The sequence below is a fragment of the Ovis canadensis genome, chromosome 13 (assembly GCF_042477335.2).
Source record: "Ovis canadensis isolate MfBH-ARS-UI-01 breed Bighorn chromosome 13, ARS-UI_OviCan_v2, whole genome shotgun sequence".
Classification (NCBI taxonomy): Eukaryota; Metazoa; Chordata; class Mammalia; order Artiodactyla; family Bovidae; genus Ovis; species Ovis canadensis.
Genome location: NC_091257.1, coordinates 36,344,083 through 36,359,343, shown reverse-complemented (window position 1 = coordinate 36,359,343; position 15,261 = coordinate 36,344,083). Strand labels below are relative to the sequence as shown.

Below are 15,261 nucleotides of genomic sequence, written 5' to 3'. Positions count from 1 at the left end.
ATGGAGAATAATTGAACTTAACCTAGCAATTCTACTCTTTGCCTTAGATCCTGAATATGCAAAAATAGTTAAAACTGAGACAAGAGCAAAGATTCCCATAATGGTGTTAGGTAGGGTGATCATATAATTAATGTATAGTGGGAACAACTATTTCTGCTTTATTGACTGTGCCAAATCCTTTGACTGTGCAGATCACAATAAACTGTGGAAAATTCTGAAAGAGATGGGAATATCAGACCACCTGACCTGCCTCTTAAGAAATCTATATGCAGGCCAGGAAGCAACAGTTAGAACTGGACATGGAGCAACAGACTGGTTCCAAATAGGAAAAGGAGTACGTCAAGGCTGTATATTGTCACCCTGCATATATAACTTATATGCAGAGTACATCATGAGAAATGCTGGGCTGGAAGAAGCACAAGCTGGAATCAAGATTGCTGGGAGAAATATCAATAACCTCAGATATGCAGATGACACCACCCTTATGGCAGAAAGTGAAGAGGAACTAAAAAGCCTCTTGACGAAAGTGAAAGAGGAGAGTGAACAAGTTGGCTAAAAGCTCAACATTCAGAAAACGAAGATCATGGCATCTGGTCCCATCACTTCATGGGAAATAGATGGGGAAACAGAAGAAACAATGTCACACTATTTTGTTGGGCTCCAAAATCACTGCAGATGGTGATTGCAGCCATGAAATTAAAAGACGCTTACTCCTTGGAAGGAAAGTTATAACCAACCTAGATAGCATATTCAAAAGCAGAGATATTACTTTGCCAACAAAGGTCTGTCTAGTCAAGGTTATGGTTTTTCCAGTGGTCATGTATGGATATGAGAGTTGGACTGTGAAGAAAGCTGAGCGCCAAAGAATTGATGCTTTTGAACTGTGGTGTTGGAGAAGACTCTTGAGAGTGCCTTGGACTGCAAGGAGATCCAACCAGTCCATTCTGAAGGAGATCAGCCCTGGGATTTCTTTGGAAGGACTGATGCGAAAGCTGAAACTCCAGTACTTTTGCCACCTCATGCAGAGAGTTGACTCATTGGAAAAGACTCTGATGCTGGGAGGGATTGGGAATAGGAGGAGACGGGAATGACAGAGGATGAGATGGCTGGATGGCATCATGGACTTGATGGACGTGAGTCTGAGTGAACTCTGCGAGATGGTGATGGACAGGGAGGCCTGGTGTGCTGCGATTCATGGGGTCACAAAGAGCTGGGCAGACTGAGCGACTGAACTGAACTGGGAACCACTACGCTTTGGAGAGAGAAAGACATGGTGTACTGAGATGATGGGGCTCCTGCAGGCTTGTACTGAGGAAACTGGGCACATGGCATTTAGAGCATGGATCTAATCCTCACACTTCGCAGACATTTCTAGCAGACAAATTCTGTGCCCAATTTTGGTAAATCTTTTTAGTCAGGTTTTCCAGTGTATTTATCTCCTACCACATTCACTTTATCTTAGACAATCTAGGTTTATGCTTGCATACAAACATTTAAATCTGTGAAGTATTTTATGCCACTTCCTCTGAAATATGGATGGCATCAAGGATTCTTCTCTATTTTCATAGACAATGCATGGACTCATTTTATCTCCATCTTCTGATATGAGTAGAAAACTTGACACACAAAAAACGATACAGGACTAACTCTCCTATATGAAATGAACTGTCCATATGCCATTTTTACTGTATGCAATCTTAATGGATTATTTGCAAATAATTTCCCCCATCTATATGATGTTGTTATTTTCTGCAATTCCCAATTTTAATTTTTTCTTAATGAGGACTCCAGCTTGCCATTTACTCACTTTGCATGGATATAACTTCAATTATTAAAGGAAATTTTATATGTATCTTTTATAACAAATCATTCAGATACATTTTGAATAGAAGTTAGTGTATATATGCTGCTAAGTCGCTTCAGTCATGTCCGAGTCTGTGTGACCCCATAGATGGCAGCCCACCAGGCTCCCCGTCCCTGGGATTCTCCAGGCAAGAACACTGGAGTGGGTTGCCATTTCCTTCTCCAGTAAATATGCTATTAATAATAAACCCCTTTAAGTGGGCAAGAGGAGGCCTTCTTCTTTTTTGGGTTGCTCATCCAGTTTGTGAATGTTCTTAGCAAAGTCACATATACTAAGAGTAGGCATAGAAACCTAATGGAGATACTTATTTATTTTTCCCTTCATCTCTCCAACCACCCATCTTTCAAAAATTTTTATTTTAGATCCTGGCTCCACTGGTTACTAATGTCAGGACCTTGGCTAAGCTTCTTAACCTTCTTAATTCTCATGTACTTAATCTATGAAACAGGGATCTTAAAAACCTCTTAATGTGATTGCAAAGACTGAATAAAATAATGAATTTAGAATTAAAAGATTAGTGGAAGTAAAGGCTTTCCTGTGATGCCTAGCCATGGTAATAAAGAATAAAAGGTAGGTACTATAATTATGTTAAGCATCTCCAAGGTAAGGCATTCTTCCCCTTAAAATAACCCCTTTGTCTTTTCTTTTCAAGCTCATGCAATTTAGTGGCAGCAGGAAATCTGGGCAAAGATGAAATAAACCTGTGTGCTAGCAGAGTGCAGAAGAGAAAGAGATGAATTCTGATCAGGGCACAGTTCAATACAGAGGTCTTCTCTGGTGGCTGAAAGACATTATTTTAGGAATATAATATCTGTGTATTTTTAGGAGAGCCTGTCATTAGAAACTGCTGCAGACAAGGTCATGATACATGGAGAGAACAGTCCCCCCTTGAAATATGAATTGTCATTGAAGGGAAAATTTGAGATCTGGGATGAAGGAGAAAGTGGTTCTCTAGAAAGGAGAAAAAAAAAAATGAGTGTCACTAATCTGGAATTTGCTGATCTATTTTATAATAATCCAGAAAAGGAAAATTGGAATGATAGTCTTTGTTCAGGCTTCCCTGGTAGCTCAGGTGGTAAAGGATCCGCCTGCAGTGCAGGAGACCCTGGTTCGATTCCTGGGTCGGGAAAATCCCCTGGAGAAGGGGTAGGCTACCCACATCAACATTCTTGAGCTTCCCTGGTTGCTCAGTGAGTAAAGAATCTCCCTGTAATATAGGAGACTTGGGTTTTATCCCTTGGGTTTTATCCCTTCCCTTCTAGGGAAGATCCCCTAGAAGAGGGCAAGGCAACCCACTCTAGCATTGTTGCCTAGAGAATCCCCATGGACACAGGAACCTGGCTGGCTGCAGTTCCATGACTGAGTAACTAAGCATAGCACAGTCTTTGTTCAACCAATAGATGACTTTTATCCTGAAATATCTTCTTTGTTTTTCCCTAATAAAGTATTATCAGCTTGGTCAGATTGCCTTACAGTCATATAGAAAGATACCTCTCTGGAAGAACACTATTTAGATGTTCATAGAGCTAAAGAAATAACAGCATTGTTACATGCATTGTATCTCTGACTCAAGACTTGAGAGAAAATAAACTCTTTAGCATTTAGAAAATTTCCTAAAAGTCTTAAGTAGCATGTTCATATCAAGAAGTATAAAATAATATTTCAGCTTTTCTCGGAGAAAGATTTTCAGTTCAATTCAGTCACTCAGTCATGTCCAACTCTTTGCAACACCATGAACTGCACAATGCCAGGCCTCCCTGTCCATCACCAACTCCTGGAGTTTACCCAAACTCATGTCCATTGAGTCAGTGATGCCATCCAACCATCTCATCCTCTGTCATCCCCTTCTCCTCTTGCCCTCAATCCTTCCCAGCATCAGGGTCTTTTCAAATGAGTCAGCTCTTTGCATCAGGTGGCCAAAGTACTGGAGTTTCTGCTTCAACATCAATCCTTCCAATGAACACCCAGGACTGATCTCCTTTTGGATGGACTGGTCGGGCTCCTTGCAGCCCATGGGACTCTCAAGAGTCTTCTCCAACACCACAGTTCAAAAGTATCAATTCTTCTGCACTCAGCTTTCTTTATACTCCAACTCTCACATCCATACATGACTACTGGAAAAACCAAAGCCTTGACTAGACAGACTTTTGTTGACAAAGTAATGTCTCTGCTTTTAAATATGCTGTCTAGGTTGGTCATAGCTTTCATTCCAAGGAGTAAGCATCTTTTAATTTCATGAGAAAGATTTTAGCAGAAAGCAAAAATTCAGAAACTATCCAATGGTACTTTTATCATTTTCTTATGTAAGTGTTGAAAGAGCTGACTTGAATATGAATATATTGTATTTTGAACATTTTTCTACATCTTGACATAAGATTTCCAGCAAAACAAATACTTAAACCAACAGACTATTTTTTACTAAATGTTCTCTTCTTACCACAATATGTCTTTGCATTATAAGACTGTTAATCTAAGGTTCACCTAATATCAATAGTTTTTTCTATTTTTTTAACATGGAAGCCAACTGTGAACTTTGGTTTTTACTTTTAAATGTTGGTTTCCTTGTACTTTAAGGATCTTTTTTCCTTATAATAATTTAGAACCTACTGTTTTTAAATTGAAAAATTCAATTTCATTCTTGGACAATTAAATTTTAACTATTTCCAGGGGAACTCATTATTGCATTAGTACTAAACCAGCTAAGGGAATGGAATATGTAATTTAGCACTAGAATGATCCCTTTTTAGCTACTCCATATATGTTTGTTAGATTGCATTTGTTGAAGTTTAGTTTTCTAAATTATAACCAAATAAAATGCAGCCACCAAAGTTGGCTAACACATAAGCAAAACTTGAAAATCACTTGGATAATCTTGAAAAAGCAAGTATAAACAGATGTGATGCTAAATAATTCTACAGATTTTATCTCTAGTTTGCCAAATGGTGCTCAGATGGAATGCAAACACAGCATCATTCACTGACTGGAAAATCAAAGACAACTTTAAAGATGCCTTGATATTTCAGGTGGGACTTCGTTACCAGGAGATTTGGCTCAAGCACCTGTTGCTTTAGATTTTGTAAAAAAGAAAGCTGGTTTCCAATCTGTATTCACAGTTATCCATCCAGAGAGATTGGCAGATGTCCAGTGGCAGAAAGGAGACAGAGACCAAAATGCAAAATATACGATAGATGAAAAATAGAGAGCTTTAGATTATAGGTAGATAAAACACATAGTTCAGTACTTTTTTTTTTTTCCAAAAGAATGAAATGCATTTTATATCCAAAAGGCTAATAAATCCAATGCATCTCTTCTGGAGAAAGAAATATTGCCCATACATTCAGCATTGATAATTTTCTGTTCCTGAAAGGCTCTTTAACTTTAGAATTTTCAGAAAGAGTATCCAAATTTTCTTAATACACTTTAACATCTATTTCCTTTCTTTTAATATTTATTGATTGATTTGGTGTAGGTATTATGTACATATGTAAGTTCAAACTCTATAAAAGGGATTCTGATGAAATGATATTCTCTTTTTATGTCAATTTCCAATTCATGGCAGTTTTCCCAAAGGTGAACTCTGTTACTAGTATCTCATGTACCTTTTCAAAAGTACTCTCTATATCAGAATACACTGACATCACACCTCATTATACTATTAGAATTAATTCACACACAAAAATCTGTACACTATTCAAGCCGACCATGGAATCCTTAGAAGGAAATAAAAGTAGACTCTAAATCTGTATTCTTAAAAGACAACTTTGTTTGTGCTATATTTCAAGATAACCTAATTAAGAGATGTACTAAGATTCTTTATTTAAATTTGAATGATTATAAAGGGCCTTACACTAAAATAAATTCAAAATTCAGTTCACTGCTTATAAGCCCTGCATGTCAAAAACAATTATCTTGGATGTATAGTATTTCTAGAAGTATCTTTGCTCTTTTAGAACAGTGAATTTCTACTTTGGAAGCAGTAATTTAAAACTTAATTTAAAAATTCAGAAATCAAACATGCTCCAACAGTTCTAAGAAGCCAACAATGTTCCAAAATAATCTTATTTATTTATTCATTATATATGCTATACTTGGCCAAAATTTTCTTGTTTTCTATCATTATCATCTATTTTGTTAACTCTTGATAGATTTTAACAACAAATATTTTTGCCTTCAGAACTTTTGTTCCGTAGCATTTCTCTATTCCAAACGAAGAACAAGTGTTTCCACGCTGTAGGCTTACAGGATTCTCAGCCTGCGTGTGAAAGAGCAGCATTCCCACTGTACCAGTCTCGCATTACCCAGGACCCTCTGAGGAGGGCTGTTAAAAAGCTAAATCCTTGGGCTTCACCCTGGACTTACTGAATATGAATCCCTTGGAGGTTTTCAGAGATATTTGCATATTAACAAGCTTTGGTAGCAAGTCTTATCTTTTTTTTAAACTGGAAGATAATTGCTTTACAATATTGTGTTGGTTTCTGCTATACAACAACATGAATCAGTCATAAGTATATATATGGCCCCTCCCTGTTGAACCGCCCTTATGTCTCCCGCCACATCCCACCCCTCTGGCTTGTCACAGAGCACTGGCTTGAGTTCCCTGTGTTATTCAGCAACTTCCCACTAGTTGTCTACTTTGCATATGGTAATGTATATGTTTCAATGCTTTATTCGCAGTTCTTTACTGTACTTGTGTGTGAGAACTACTGAACTTACAGTCATTCAGATGCAAAGAACTTAAGAAGCAAACGTATCTAGATGAAATATTGATTTCACATTTTAGCATATACAGTCAAAGAGCTTTATTGATTTGTCCAAGATTAGTCAGTTAACTCTTGTCTGTGGCTCTAGGTGTTCAGACATCCAGTCTGAATTTACTTCAGACAACAAAACGTGGCTTCCTCTCTAGTTTCAATTTTGGGAATTTTGATTCCTTTTGAATAACTCAGGAACACTTCCTCCATTTAGGGCTCCTCTTGAAGTTTGGCTGGTTAGTACTCCCTGACACAGAAAGTCCAATACACTTAATAAGTATACACTAAAGAGAAGGAATTTCATTTAGTTTAGATTTGTGCTACTGTGGTCACCAGTTTCAGATTTTTGGGCAATTTATCCACTGTTGCTGAGTGTATATAATTAAAGCCTAATGTTTCCTTGATGCCTTCAATTAGAAGTGACAGCAATTGTTTTCTTCTTGTCTATCAGAAAGAACAGTTAGAACTGCACATGGAACAACAGACTTTCCAAATAGGGAAAGGAGTACGTCAAGGCTGTATACTGTCACCATGCTTATTTAACTTATATGCAAAGTACTTCATGAGAAATACTGGACTGGATGAAGCACAAGCTGGAATCAAGATTGCCAGGAGAAATATCAATAACATCAGGTATGCAGATGACCCCACCCTTATGGCAGAAAGTGAACAGTAACTAAAAAGCCTCTTGATGAAAGTGAAAGAGGAGAGTGAAAAAGTTGGCTTAAAGCTCAACATTCAGAAAACTAAGATGATGGCATCTGGTCCCATCACTTCATGGCAAAATGCTGTGTAAACAGTGGAAACAGTGACAGACTTTATTTTGGGGGGTTCCAAAATCACTACAGATGGTGACTGCAGTCATGAAATTATAAGATGGTTGCTCCTTAGAGGAAAAGTTATGACTGAACTAGAGAGCATATTAAAAAGCAGAGACATTACTTTGCTGACAAAGGTCTGTCTAGTCAAAGCTATGATTTTTCTAGTAGTCATGTATGGATGTGAGAGTTAGACTATAAAGAAAGCTGAGTGCCGAAGAATTGATGCTTTTGAACTGTGGTGTTGGAGAAGACTCTTGAGAGTCCCTTGGACTGCAAAGAGATCAAATAAGTACATCCTAAAAGAAATTAGTCCTGAATATTCATTGAAAGGACTGATGCTGAAGCTGAAACTCCAATACTTTGGCTACCTGATGCGAAGAACTGACTCATCTGAAAAGACCCTGATGCTGGGAAAGATTGAAGGCAGGAGGAGAAAGGGATGACAGAGGATGAGGTGGTTGGATGGCATAACTGACTCAATGGACATGAGTTTGAGTAAACTCTGGGAGTTGGTGATGAACAGGGAGGCCTGGTATGCTGCAGTCCATGGGGTCACAAAGAGTCAGACACGACTGAGCTACTGAACTGAACTGATCATAAGTAGGCAAAGTGACAGAGCACTCCAATTAATTTTTATCAATGAAATAATTTTTTGTATCTGATATAAGTACATAAGTAAGGAGATCCCTTCAATCAAAGAAAAAGTAGATTTTGCTATAGTTATGAATAACTTTCACATTTTGTATCTAAATCTGACATTCAATTTATATACTGAAAAGAATAATATTTTTGGCACTCAAAATGTTACTAATCAGTAATTCTTTCAAGCAGATAGAAGAGATTTCAACTTGAAAGTCAGTATATTGGAACACACATCAATAAAAGTTTATTTAAAAAATTTAAAACTAAGTGAGTTCTAAATCTCCATCTGAAACTAGGTGTATTTTCAAACAGAACTTTATTCTACCCCAATCCACTGAAATAAGTCTAATTATAATTAATTTTGGATCAGGGCTTCTAGATTTCTTAATGGCTTCTATTTGATTATTAGGTCTGGACTTGACACCGTATCACGAAAGTTAATAGGTTTCCTTCCTTATGTGAAAAAACCATATAAATGAATAATTTACAAGTAGCTTCCAATGTGAATTTATTAGACCATAATGTCAAAAGTGTTACAGACTAGAGCTTTGTCCAAGATAAAAAGGTGCATTTGAATAGGTAAAATTATACTCACTCTATCTACTGACCTATCTTAATTTTATAAATTTCAGACTTGACCATAATTTCAGAGTATATGGCTTGTCACACAAGAATCATAGGTTCCTGATCCTCTCCTTCAGTCTTAAAACCTTGGATTAAATTAAGCCTTACTATTAAATCAGACCAACTTTACATGGCTTTGTACGGCCCTCTAGGGCTTCCCTTGTGGCTCAGGTGGTAAAGAATCCGTCTGCAATGTGGAAGACCTAGGTTTGATCCCTGGGTTGGGAAGATCCCCTGGAGAAGGAAAAGGCTACCACTCTGGTATTCTGGCCTGGAGAATTCCATGGACTCTATAGTCCATGGGGTCGCAAAGAGTTGGACACTACTGAGCGACTTTCATTCATTCATTCATTCACTCATGGCCCTCTAAGGATTATAGTGGAGTTGCATGTTACTTCAGGGCTAGATATTGAGAGGGGTAAGTAAGTAAAAATCATACTCAGTCAAAATATGCTTGGAATTCCCTTAGTTACAGGCCTCTCAGGAGCCTGACATTCTGTTCTTCCTTCAATATCAGAGTGGGCTATGGAGTGTGAGGTTCTTGGTCATGAAGTTGTTGGCTTGCTTCTTTGAACCATATGATAATGAAAAATACCCACTGTGTCTTTAAACACTAGAGTCCCACTCAGTGCAGCAAAGGTGCCTGCGTTAAGGGGTACAAAGGGCCAAGATCAAGGGACAAAGATATATTCAAATCACCCTGGTGCTGTTTTTTAGAAGCATAAGATTCATGACTGGTGAAAGGTGAGATCAGCTGCACAACTTAAATTTGTTCTCTCCAACTCCCTTTTTTCTCCCAAATGTAGGCAATTTAATTTCTGTAAGCTCAATGAAAATATGAGAAGAATTCTCTTTTAAAAAATTCGATGTGCTTTTATTTGTTGTTGCTGTTGTTGTTCAGTCTCTCAGCCATTTCTGACTGTTTTGGGACTTCATGGACTATAGCCCACGAGGCTCAGGTGTCCATGGGATTTCCCAGGCAAGAATACTGGAGTGGGTTGCATTTCCTACTCCAGCAGATGTGCATTTATATCCTTAATTAATTTAGGTTGAAATTATATTTCATATTGTTAATGAATTACTAGCCAATATTTCTGACATTATGCATTTTCAAAATTTTTGAAATGTATTACATGTGATTCTTCCTATTTCTCTTTTTGTTACTGCAAAGAAATCCAATTTATTTAGTGGAAAATAACAGGCAGTGCCAAAAGATGCTCAGGGAGAAGCAGTAGAAATAACAGGTTAAAAAAAATAGAGAAGAGTTATTCAGAAACATCTCTCCCTCATCTCTATTTTTTCTTAAGTAAATATGTTATAGTATTCTTCTGTAGATCCATGTCTCTACCATTAGGAGAGGTTTGCCTATTTTATTTATTCTTTTGATGGGTGGAATCATAGAATATATTTATTACCAAATTTTTACCAGTACCAGTCTTATGACTTTGACTGGAACTAAGTAATTATAAGTTGGAAAATTCTTTTAAAATGAGGCACCAATAGACTAACTCCTCAGTGTTCAGAGTGCTTAATGATAAATGTTGACATTTTATGCTGGGCATCCCCATAATTCTTTCTATAGCCATGTGGTTGACACTGACAAAGCCAATGGGGAGAAATGGCCAAAGTGAGCAATTAGAATTCTCAGTAAAGTGGAAATTTCTGGCCTCAATTATCTCACAGTTCAGTCCAGCCTGTATGCATTGGAATCTTTTATTAGGTCCAGTGCTGTGTTGGGTGCTGTGGGAGACATGAAAATGAGTAAGACTCAGATTGCATTTCTACCCTTTAAAGAATTTATGTTCTTTTATGTCCCCTTTGTTGGTTCCTCCTTTTGTCATTAACTTCATGTGGCAAAATTCAAATCACAGCAAAGAGTATATAATGAAAAGCAATACTCATTCTCTTCCTGTCCCTGTTCATTATCATTTCCCTGGAGACAAATATGTTTATCAGTCTTGTAGATATTTTCTCTGAGATATTCTCTGTCTAAACAAACATACATGCATACAAATACTTTAAATAATTTTATGTAATGGAAAATCAGCATCATACCTCATTATGCCAAGCCATAGGCTGGTTCCTGGGATGTCTTCTATTTTCAATTTATATTCTCTACACAGCTGATCTCATTCAGTCCACTGAATTTAAATGCTATCTATATGATAATAGCTGTCCAATCTGAGCTTCTAGCCATAACCTTTTCCTGGAATTTTTGGCTCATATATCCCTACCCACCCAGTATTTCTACCTGGAAGTCTGACAGGCACCTTAAACTTAAAGTCTTTATTTATTAAAGAATTTACCCCAACCAAACTCTATTTCTCCCTACCCTAGCCTCTATCTCATATGCCATCTTGCCTATCTCAAAAAGTGAGCACCAGCATCCATCAAACTGGTCAAACAAAAATTTAGGAAGTATCCTGGATTCATATCATTTTCTTTGCCTCCATTTCTAGCCCATTACAAAGTAATCTGTCTCCCTTTGAGATGCTCTTCCCTCTCACTTTGGTGTAGATCATTCCCAGTGGCTTTGTTGTTGCTGTCCAGTCACTACGTTGTGTCCGACTCTTTGTGACTCCGTGGTCTGCACCCGCCAGGCTCCTCTGTCCTTCACTATTCCCTGGAGTTTGCTCAAATTCATGCCCACTGAGTCTGTGATCTGTCTAACCATCTCGTCCTCTGCCATGCCCTCCTCCTCCTGCCCTCAATCTTTCACAGTTGTATAGAGTTAACTATCACTTTTCCTGAGAAGCCTTACCTGGCCACTCAGTCCAGAGCAAGTACCAGCTCTCTAAACTTGACAGAACACTCATCATCAACTGACTTTTTAATTTAATTCTCAATTCATTTATTTTCTGGCTTAATACGTTAAACTCTAAGCTCCAGGAGAACTTTGCCTTGATTGATACTCCACTAGTTTTCTAACTTCCTCAGTGCTTAGACTCACAGTTGCTGTTTAGATCAATGTGGAAAGAAGTCAATACATTTTTAAGTAAATGAATCAGTAAATACGTATTTTAAGAGCCAAACTATACTGGCTTTGTCAAAATGTTTGTAACATCCATAACAGTGTATGGAAAAATTATAACAAACTTTTTGACCAACCCAATATTTTCAGTTAAAAATTAAACATTTGGAAGGTGATGGCTGATGAAACCAAGGTCTCTTCACAAAGACAATGGTTTGTACACTCCTGTTATTCTTATCAGTTTTGCTATATTTTACCTTCTGATATCCTATTTATTTCTTTTGGCCTAGCACTCACACTACTAACTTTATTTCCTGCATATCTCTTTGCTTAAACTCTATCTTGCTTACTAAACATGTAAGCTCTATGAGAGAAGTAATTTTCTCTTATTTACTATTGACTTCACAATCTAGGATAGTAACTTAAACATGAGATACTAAAACTTATTTGTTGAATAAGTGAAGGTAAGAGGTATGGGTGAAAGTGGTTGATTCAGGTTCTCTCAGCTTTCAGTGAAGAAAGAAAAACAATCTTGTTTAGAAGTAATGACCACCTATTTCAAGAAAATTTTTTCAATGGGCCATAATGAGTGGCTTACAGAATCTTAGTTGCCAGACCAGAGATTGAACCCAGGCCCAAGGCAGAGAAAGCATTGAGTTTTAATTCTTCCGAGAAAACATCGATCTCATTAAATGTTCCTATAACTCAAATTCCTTTAGACCTTGGATAAACCATTATAAACATTTTGCCTTGGTTTTGGTTTGTTGAAAAATGGGAGTTAAAGGAAATAAACAAACCAATTAAAATTATCTTATCTTTTTAGAGGAAGGCCAACTTGAGAATTCAGTAACTGCCACCACCTGATTATCATTCAGGGATAAGAAAGCACAAAGGGAAAGGTAAGAAGCATGGGAAAAAAGAGCCGAAGAGGCAATTTTCATGCTCCTTAGGATAAGATGTCTCTTGTTTTATAGAATTTGTTAACAAAAGCTCTGAAGTCTAGGGAAATGCTACTGGGCAGCAAAAGTGAAGTTTTGATGCTCACAGGCCTAAGGAGAAATTAATAAAATGCAGTGGGGAAATTAAGTTGAACAAAAGTGCAATGAGCCATAGTTAAACCAATTAATTAAGCAGGTCTTGATATGTATATAACCGAGTTGCTGATGAATTAGAAATAAATCCAAGATTTTAAGCCAGTGTTCGGTATGCAACCAAACACCAAATTGTAACATGCAGAAAACTTGAAGTTTTCTTTAATACTCTTCTTTGACAAATTCCTTCCTCATTCATATGCATTATCACCTTTCTTTTTCCATTAATCTTTAAAAAACCCCTATGCTTTCAGTAATATATAAAAGTCATGCTTTACTTGATTCTCTTCTGCATTCTTTTCATGTCAACTTCAAAACCATGTATTTTTCTTGCACCCTCAATTACAGAAATATTCATTTTCCCATAGTATGTCAACTGTTTATCAGGGAGTGGTTAACATTAAGTAGCTTAGTGCACCTATGGCCTGATCTGTGTGAGGCAGAAGAGGTGAGACATCAAAATGGCAGGCTGGCGCCAACGCAACACTGTAAAGCAATTATCCTCCAATTAACAAACAAACAAAATCCCCAGAAGGCCAGAAGTCACAGAAATTGAGTTTCAATTCCAAACTCATCACTGAAGAGCTCTGAGATCATATACAAGTGACTTAGCTCCTGGAAGCCTCAGTTTCCTCAACTATATAAATGTTGTACGAATTAAATATCTTTGGAAATTCCTTGGAACGATATATGTCAGAGAAACTTCTCCATAAAATGGGAGCATTAATAGTATAAAGAAGTTTGTCACTTGTGGATGCGTTTTGATGGTCAAAATTGCTTGCTTGGAACCCTAAACATATATTCCCATCAAAAATGTTTTTAAAAAATAATGAAATGGTTAGTGGAAGGTAGATTTCTAGACTAGTGTCCCAAACCTTCATTTATAATATCATCATTTCAGTCGAGAATTGTCCTAATAGTTCTCTAGGTGGCTAGTTTGTCCTGGTTTTCTGTCAATGTTCCTGGTTTCAGCACTAAACGTCCCTCATCCTGTGAGACGTTTCATTCCCAGACAAACTGACTAGTGATTTCTTCATTTGGAACCTAACCATCAGTCATTCACTCATTCATGTTTCTGCAGTAGCAGGTACATCCTTAGGCTGTGGAGGTATGGAGACAATTCACTTTTAATAAACACAGAGCCTAGCAGAGGAGACCGATAAGAGACAAACGTCCATAAGCCCTGAGCAAGATGCTAAACATAGAGGTTGGCACAGAATGCTAGGAACCACAGGCTTCCCGGGTGGCTCAAGGGTGAAGAATCCTCCTGCCACTGCAGAAGACTCAGGAGATAAAGGTTTGATCCTTGGGTTGGGAAGCTCCCCTTGGAGAAGGAAATGTCAACCCACTCCAGTATTCTTGCCTGAGAAATCCCATGGACAGAGGAGTCTGGCGGGGGGGCTACAGTCCATGGTATTGCAAAGAGTAGGACATGACTGAACGACTGAGCACAGATGTACCCATGCCAGGAACCACAGCATTTGGGCACCTCACACAGACTCAGATGAAGGAAGGTTGGTGAACACTAAACTGGAACTTGAATTAAGTTTGCACCCCAAATCAAAACATTCTACTTCATTCTTCTGGGCATTTTTCATGTTTTAGTTCAGTATTACTTAAATATACATATTAAAATGCCATATCTTTAGATTCATTTTGGTCATCATCTAAATGGATTTTGACTAACTTCTGATCTGCATGTAATTTGAATGCATTGTCAGCAATATCTGAATCTAAAGGATTATAAATCCTTAATTTTATAGCAGTTCTTCCCACTCTGGAGAGATAGCCAAGAATCTATTTTTAAGAACATGAATAGCCTGCTTGATTTTGCATTATTTGCAATACATTGCACAAAGGAAATTATTGGAACAACATGTTATGTTGAAAATAAAGCAACAGTTACAGTAAATACTACTACTCTCTCTATGATATTATAGTGGTTGTCCTAAAGTCAGCAAGCTACACATGTTTCCAAAAGCTTGTTATCAAGGAATTGGAATTCTATTCTTTAAGCTTCAGTAACTTCTAAAGTCTTCCTGAACATGCCTCTATCATCACAGCAAAGGCTGCAGTAAGATGATAAGACACCGGCTTCTTATAAAACAGAAAGCTCTGGTGGAACATGTAGGAACCTGAAGACTCAGTTCTCCTCCTGGAGCAAGAAGCAGATTTTTCATAACTTTGAACGTTATAAGCGGGGACTTATTTTCAGACACACTGGAAGTTCCATGGTGGGCAGTGAAGTGAATGTTAGTCAGTCATGTCTGACCCTTGCGGCCTCATAGACTGTAGCCTGCCCGACTCCTCTTCCTCTGTCCATGGAATTTTCCAGGCAAGAATCCTGGAGTGGGTTGATCTATATGACCCACTGCGGCTCTCCCAGTGCTTGGGATGTAACTGATGCACAAAATGGTTGAGTCTATAAAACACATTTAAATGTCTTCACTCTGTATTTCCAACAAATGATCATCCAGTCTCTGAAAAACCCTACAGA

The 15,261-nt window shown here is 37.6% G+C and overlaps 1 protein-coding gene across 2 annotated transcripts in view; it reads right to left on the bottom strand.

The window, feature by feature from the left end:
- PLXDC2 (plexin domain containing 2) overlaps window positions 1–15,261 on the bottom strand; it is a 440,092-nt gene that overhangs the window by 77,710 nt on the left and 347,121 nt on the right. The gene's annotated exons all lie outside the window — the stretch shown is intronic.